Source organism: Neovison vison, chromosome 4 (genome assembly GCF_020171115.1).
Source record: "Neovison vison isolate M4711 chromosome 4, ASM_NN_V1, whole genome shotgun sequence".
NCBI classification, from domain to species: domain Eukaryota; kingdom Metazoa; phylum Chordata; class Mammalia; order Carnivora; family Mustelidae; genus Neogale; species Neogale vison.
This window is the reverse complement of record NC_058094.1, coordinates 205,950,565-205,958,698: the sequence shown is the minus strand read 5'-3', so window position 1 is coordinate 205,958,698 and position 8,134 is coordinate 205,950,565.

The following is an 8,134-nucleotide window of genomic DNA, read 5'->3' as shown; positions in this document are numbered from 1 at the left end:
CTAAGAAGCTTCTTTTTTTTTTTTTTTTTCCTAAAACAGGGAGCCTCGGCCTGAGGCATTTTGCTAAAGGGCCTTCAGATGTTTTTTTTGTTTTGTTTTTGTTTTTGTTTTTTTAAAGAGCTTATTTATTTATTTGACAGACAGAGATCACAAGTAGGCAGAGAGGCAGGCAGAGAGAGAGGAGGAAGCAGGCTCCCCGCTGAGGAGAGAGCCCGATGTGGGGCTCGATCCCAGGACCCTGGGATCATAACCTGAGTCAAAGGCAGAGGCTTTAACCCACTGAGCCACCCTGGCGCCCCAAGAAGCTTCATTTTTTAATGGCTCATGTTTGTACTCCTCAACTAAACTGATAACTGCAGCTTAAAAGAATAGCAAGACTTTTTTTTTTTTTTTTTGGTTTCAAGTTAGATCACTAACAATATTGAAGGAACTGCTGCTTACTTTCCACAATAAAAAACATTCAAGCACAAAGCCTCAAAATTTGAAACAGCTAAGATTTTCTAAAATACAAAATTATTTTAACATGATATATTATGCATTTATTTGTCATTGTACAATTGACTATTAGGCTGTGACCAGAGCATGTACCAAGCAGATGCGCTGGGATTGTGCTTGGCAATTAATTGAGCATGGCATTCAGGTTCTGTATATGGATATTACTTCTATATTTTTACATGAGCAGACATGTGCTGTACTGAATTTAAATAAGCCCTAATGCAGAGCTACATCGTCCGTAATCAATGGTATGTTGACAAAGCTTAAATATATACACAGAAGTACAGAGAGTGCCGTGTTCAGACATTTGCCCCAAAAAGAGTGAACCTGGCAGTAGGTGGAAGGAGCTGACCCACAATGTGATAAAACTAACACACAGCCAAGAATTTAAATATATACATTTGAACAGGTTGCTAATCCATTCTGAAAGGGTTGGTGAAGTTTTCCTTGAGGAAATGACTACTTGATACTTTGAAAACCTAAAAAGGCCAAATTTACACAGGTTAAGTTTTGTATATTGGGCACTGACAAAAGAAGCAATAATGGGACATGGGACAGGTGTTCTAGGTGGAATGAATAGTAAATGTATGCATATGTATTGAAACAGCAAGAGACTGAGAATCAGCTGTTGTTGAGGTGACCAGTATGGCTGGTTGTACAAATAATAGAAGGCTGGATATAGAAAAGCAAACTCTGATTTCAGCAGTAAGGACTGATTTTGTTTCAGAAGTAATGGCAAACTATCACACTTACAGAAACAGACCAAAATGGTGGTTACAAAGGGCTGGTAGGTAAAAAAAATGTGGAGATGCTGGTCAGGGGTACAAAGTTTCAGTTAGGCAAGATGAGTAAGTTCTGGGGATCTAATGTATAGCATGGTGACTACAGTTAACAACACTGTATTATATACTTGAAATTTGCTGAAAGATTAGATCCTAAGTGTTCTCACCCCTCCCCCACAAAAAGGTAACCATGTGAGGTGATCTATTATTTTAATTAGCTTGATGGTGCTTATTATTTTACAATGATACATGCATCAAGTTGTATAACTCAAATTTACACAATAAAAAATGGAAGCATGTGAATATTCAGAATTCATGATCGGGTCTGCAAAACCACTTTGTCAGGCATTGATAACTATAACATGGAAATATTAAAATTATTTCACTATCTTGCAGGTATGTTTGCTGTTGATTTGTTTTTAGACCATCAATGGTGGGAATGCTGAATTCTCATTCTGCCTTTTATTCATGGTCCTGGTGCCCTTTCAAACTGATCTACCTGTGCTCCCTTTCCTTATTCATCTTCACTCTTCCTTCCTAGTACTTGTTGTTAGTCTTCTTGTCTCAGTGTCAAAGATGTTCTAGCGGTCACTTCCAAAAAGAAAATCTTCAGCACAGCCACCAGTATATTCCCTAGTCTCAGCTGGGGATGTAACCCTATCAATGGCCTCTTCCAACAGAATGGTTCTTTTTCCTTTGCTTTAAGGTGATCTAGGGAAGAAGAGGTCTTTGAATTTCTCCATATTTTATTACTTATCCAGAAATTCCAACCTTTTCATGTAATTTCACAGCATTTTTTTTTAGAACGTGTCTCCTCAAAAATGGAAAACCATCTTGTCGCAGAAGCCTACTTAATGCGTTCAGAGACACTGGTGATTGTTATCAAGGCCCCACATGCCACTAGAGGGACTTCGCTTGTCTACCACTGGATTAAAGAAGAGAATGACAAGATTACTTAGTATCTAATTGTGAGCATTTTCAGAAGTTACATTTCCTTTTATGCAATGATGCTGTCAGTAAATCATGTGGTGAGTATGTGGCCTGGAAACTCCTGACTCAGATCTTGGCCCAATACCCTATTCAAAACTTCTAGAACCCCTCTGGGCTTGGATATTCCATTCAGCAAATAAGAAAGCAATGATTATGTGGTTCCAATTTTCCTGGTGGTTTTTGTCGATGAAACACCAGATCCAACGTCCTGTAAATTCTAAAGATTTCTGTCTATAATTTGTTTTAGACATTTTCATTTAAGGCATACATGCTAAGAAATCATTCTTTGAAAGGGAAAAAAAAAGGCAGTTATTGTTTCAGTGGTGGTTTTATTACGTTTCTTTTCATTTGTTTGTTTTTAGTTTATATTTTATTTCCTGTCTTGTTTTCTTCTGGAAAGAACCAGCTGTTGAGTCAGCAGTGTGTAGGCAACTCAAGTAGGACATGATTACTGAGATTCCTTTTATGTTCCCCTCTGGGGAAGCCACCTGCTTTGTCATTGAAAAAATGACTCATGTGGCAGTCTGACAAATACCTGGTTACTCAGCATAGCTGTCTGTGAGACACACTTGTAACTCCACTTTAAGGGAGGGTAAAAACGAAGATTAAAAATTCATTGAAATATCCCTGTAGAGCTTAGCTAAAAGGCAAAGAAAGACCTTAGTATCATAAATAAAACATTAGCAGGGTTAGTACAGGGCAATGGGCCACTTTACGAATATTATACCTAAATGATGCAAGAAAACAAAGACAACAAAATGAAAATATATGTGAAAGCAATATCGGAGTCTCTGATGTATTCTCTGACCCAATAATCAAAACTGTTCCAGTCATTTCTTTGTAGTTTGCCCGTTGAACCAGAACGGTCTCAGTTAAATCTGTGACAAACATTTTGGCATAGTTAGCACATGCTGTATAATTTAACCTGAACGAAATACACCCTTTTCTTCTGTGTTAGAAGCTCAGACTGCTGGTCTCTCTGCTGTCTAATAATGGTATTGGAACTTGCTCCATATATTTATTTATGGTAACACACCACTCCAAGATTTGAGACTAAAAACAAGTATTTTATTTGCTTTTGATATGTGGGTCAGGAATTCAGGAAGATCTTGACTGAGCAGTTTGTTTTTGACCCGTGACAGCATCAGCTGGACATCTGGGGCTAGAGGACACAATTTCAAAATGACCTCTTTATTCAAATGTCTGGTGCCCAATACTACTTGGTCTCTCTTTCTCTCCGCATGGCATCTTAATACCTTGGGTCTGTCCGTTGGCTTGTGTTTCTCACCATTTGGTGGTTCCAGGGTAGTGGGATTTCTTACACATTGGTTTGCTTTCTCCAGAGCAAATGTTCCAATCAGTCTAGGTAAAAGATGCAAGCCTTCTAATAATCCGACCTCAGAAGTCCCAGAACATCTCTCTTACCCATTCTACTGGTAAACCAAATTTTATCCTGGATTCAAGGTGGGGAAGAACAGACTCCAGCTCTGGAAGGGGGAATGCGCATATACATGCACATACAAGAATAGGAATTGACAATGGCCATACTGAAGAGAAGCTGCCATAGAACTGTTTCAAGATATATCACAGTCATAATTTCCCTTATATGTTATTTCCTCTGCAGTTAATGGGCCTGCATTTATTACTAGTTTTAACCATTTGCTATATATTTTTAAATACCTTTATTTTAAAGAGGTTTTGAAACACCATGTCTCACAAGGTATTTACAATCGTGAATTAATTACCACATTGTGTTTGCCAGTAAACTTTCCTGAATAGAGCTTCCTCCATTCATTAAAAAATGATTTATTGCAAACCCACCATGTACCAAGCACTTTTCTAGATACTGGAAGTAGTTCAATTAAAAAAAAAAAAAAAAGTATCCTTCTCTGGGAAATTTGATTGTTAGTGGAGATAATAAACAAATGTAAAATAGAATATGTTGGGGGTAATAAGTGTTATGAAGAAAAATGAATCCATGATTTAGGAAGTCTAGAAAGTCCAGGTCAAACTTTGCTGAAGAAGGCCAAGACTTCAGTTTACTTCAGCCTGTTTACCACCTTGCCCCACATTGTTCAATAAGTAAGGAAGCCATATTGCTGATCTTATCAATGCTATGATTATGTGGCCTGAAAAGCAGTGCATAATTTGGAGGTTACACAGACGTGTTTAAAATTTTTATGGACAATCTAGGAAAATTCATTATACATCTCTTTTGAATACAATTTATGAAGTTCACCTATTCCTTGAAACTAAGGACATTCTGACACAGGTAAAGAATAAAGAAACTGAGCTCCAGTTCAGTTTCCTTTATAATGTTACAGGAAGTATCCCTAATTGACAAAGAGATACTGATTTTCACCAGCTTCTACCACTAGAAAAGTATGGATAAAGCTTACACAAAAATTTCTGTGGGTGTGTGTCTGTATCTCACAGATCAAAAGAAAAGTCCATTTGTTTAGGAATATTTTTCACTTTATTTTGTAAGATTGCATTGAGGTTCTAGCCCAAGGAAGGAGATAATATTATAGACTGTAGGATGGGCTTCTTTATATTTTCTTCATGCTAACTTAATGAGAAGGCATAAAATATCAATAATGCAGCTTTTATTTGGCTGAAAATTGTTGCTTAAATCTAGTCCCATTCTTATTTCTTCATATATACTTTTTTCCTAGTGGGCTATTTTCAAATACTGAGTAGCTGAAGTTGTTTATAGTTACTGAATGCAGTCAGGGTATCTTAAAGAAAAACTTTGACTCATTTTGTAAAAAACAAATAGTGATTACACATTTATGAGATTCTATTATAAGCTAATAATTTGATTTAGGTAAAATGATAATTTATAGATATATGTCTATTAATACATAAGGTATTCTCTTGTAATTATTGTTATTAAATCAATATTTTATTAATGTAGTTATATTTCAAGTACTCTATTTGGGTTCTTATTAAAAGAAATCCATTGGAGGAAATTTTCCTCATAGGAAAATAATTACTCTAAATTTAAATAGTTATCCCCCTTGATGCTATTACAAAAATATGGATGTCCCTTATTTTTATAATGTTCTTGAGAACTTTGGGAAAACAGCACACTCTGTGTGCTCTATAGCCTTCAGTTATCCCCTTTAAGTATAGTATGACAGCTATATATTTTTATTTTTATTTATTTTTTTAAAGATTTTATTTATTTATTTGATAGAGAGAGATCACAAGTAGGCAGAGAGGCAGGCAGAGAAAGAGGGGGAAACAGGCTCCCCGCTGAGCAAAGAGCCTGATGCAGGGCTCGATCCGAGGACCCTGAGATCATGACCAGAGCCTAAGGCAGAGGCTTTAACCCACTGAGACACCCAGATGCCCCAACAGCTATATATTTTTAAAATAAAATGTTAACTGATGTCCCCTATAACTATATGGAAATTAATGACAGCTTAAACATATATTTGCACTTTAAGACAGAAGGTAGTGAAAAATAGGTATTGGCATATTCCATGGCGAGTAAAGGTCTTTAAAAGAAAAGCACTGGTTCTTAAAATGGGGACATAACTCCAGTGTATATTACATAGAATATAGTTTACTGAAATCCTCTGTTAAGCAATCATACAATATAGAGCTACTTATTCTTCTATTCTAAGTAGGTTCATAATACCTTTGGAGGGACAATTAATGAGAAGTAGATCCTGCTACAATTTGAACTAATATGTCTTGTAATAGTAGTTTTATGTAGCCATGACGGATCTATGGCTAAAAGAGATCTTAAAATGTGAGATTATTCACATAGTTAAGGCATAGCCTATCTAGATTCCAAATATGATCATTTCAATATCTCTTAACTTGGATTTATGGGCTCTAATATTAAAAGACAACCTCTTGGGGCACCTGGGTGGCTCAGTGGGTTAAGCCTCTGCCTTTGGCTCAGGTCATGATCTCACGGTCCTGGGATCAAGCCCTGCATCTGGCTCCCTGCTTAGCAGGAAGCCTGCTTCCCCCTCGCTCTCTGCCTGCCATTCCCAGCTTGTACTCCCTCTAATAAATAATTAAAATCTTAAAAAAAAAAAAAAAAAGACAACCTTCTGATCAGAAGAGTTCTCACACAAATTTTACGGGAAATAATAACAATGTTGGTGATATCACTACCACTATTATTACTCTTACTATCGCTCCTACACTACTACTATGAGTACGCAACTAGTAGCAAATTACTATGATGGTAACAAAAATAACAATTATTTTTCAGAAGATTCCAAACACAGACATCAGTATAAAATACTCATCTTAGTCTTCAAATCATATATGCAGACGTTCACAGTAACACAGCAGCACTTACTTGATATGCTCTGCTAAAGGCTTTTTTAAATTTCATTTCACCAATTTCTAATTTAGGTAATTTGCCTGTAATCTCTAAGTTTCCTTCAACAAATTTAAAAGTACATTTTCATGTGTTGCTGTTATTTTCCTGAAGAAAATGTAAAACTGAAATTGTAAAATTAAAGCAAATGCTCAATGTTTTTCAGATATATACTGTGGAATTGTCAAAAAACATAGTTAGGAGAAGCATCACATATTCTGAAACCATTTCTCTTACTCTTGAGTTGTGTCTATAGGTCACTACAACACCCAATTTTTGTTATTACTTTTGTTTAACTTATGGGTTTTCAGGCACCTGTTAATATGTTTTACGGTTATTGTATTGACTGAAATTACAAAAGTTGTGGAATTATGTATATATAGTCATAGAGAAATATACAAGAGGACAAAAAATTAGGTTTCTTTCAATTAGTGTATTTTACTTTTCTGGTATAAGTACTCTTTCAAGTGAAAATATAGATAATTTAACAAAATTTACAGACCTGAAACACTACAATAATGAAACATAATTTAATAAACAGAGAAATAGTTACACTGGATATTTTACATATAAAAATTCTGCCCATACCACTCAAAAGACATTCGAGATTCAGAATTACATCTTTTTGCATATCTCCCATCTAGTTATTATATTCTAATAAATTGGATTCTGTTCTTTCTGTCAAAAATTAGTGCTTATGTAACTTCCTATGAATCACAATCAGAAGTTTGGAAGAGTGCTATGTAAGTCATTTTCATCTAGTGTTTCATACTGTACTCATTTCTTTTCTAGGAAAGAAACATAAAACTGCTTTCCTTCTCACTTTGAATCCAGAAGATTATGAAGTATACATTTGGAAATTAGATGCAGAAGTCTTGCAATTATGAATGTATCTGATCCACTAAAATAACTGTTGGTTTTGCTATCCTATTGTTTCTTGGGTTCTTTAGGAAAACACTGGTAAAGAGCAATGACGGTACAACTAATGCCTAATTCATTAGGCTGAAGAAGGTTGGGACCAACAACTATCTTTGTCTCATTGTACTGACTGCGTTTTCTCTATGTACCAATCCAATCTTGCCAAATATGATTTCTGTACCATAAATTTCCAATATGGTTAGATAATAAGATTTATAATCCACCTAAAAGTAGTATATAATGGGATACCCATATATACTGCCAACAGAAGAAAGAATAGGTAATGATAGTTAAAATCTAATTAATATCTAATTATAAGGGCATAAATAAGATATTGTCTTTTAATATGCCCAAAGATATTGCTCTTATATTTACAAATGAGGTTGCCAACATTTAGTTCATTAGCTATGCCCATACATAATATCCAGAAAAATTTAAATGTCTAGAGATGGAAAGCCATCCATTTTTATCCATTGGCTAAAATATCAACTTGACACACCAGCCCAAATCCAAACTGTCAAGTAATACAAAATTATGGGTGTGTTTGACAGTAAATAGTGGTACTCATTTTTGAGCAATTAACAAAAAGATTTAAAAATGTGGA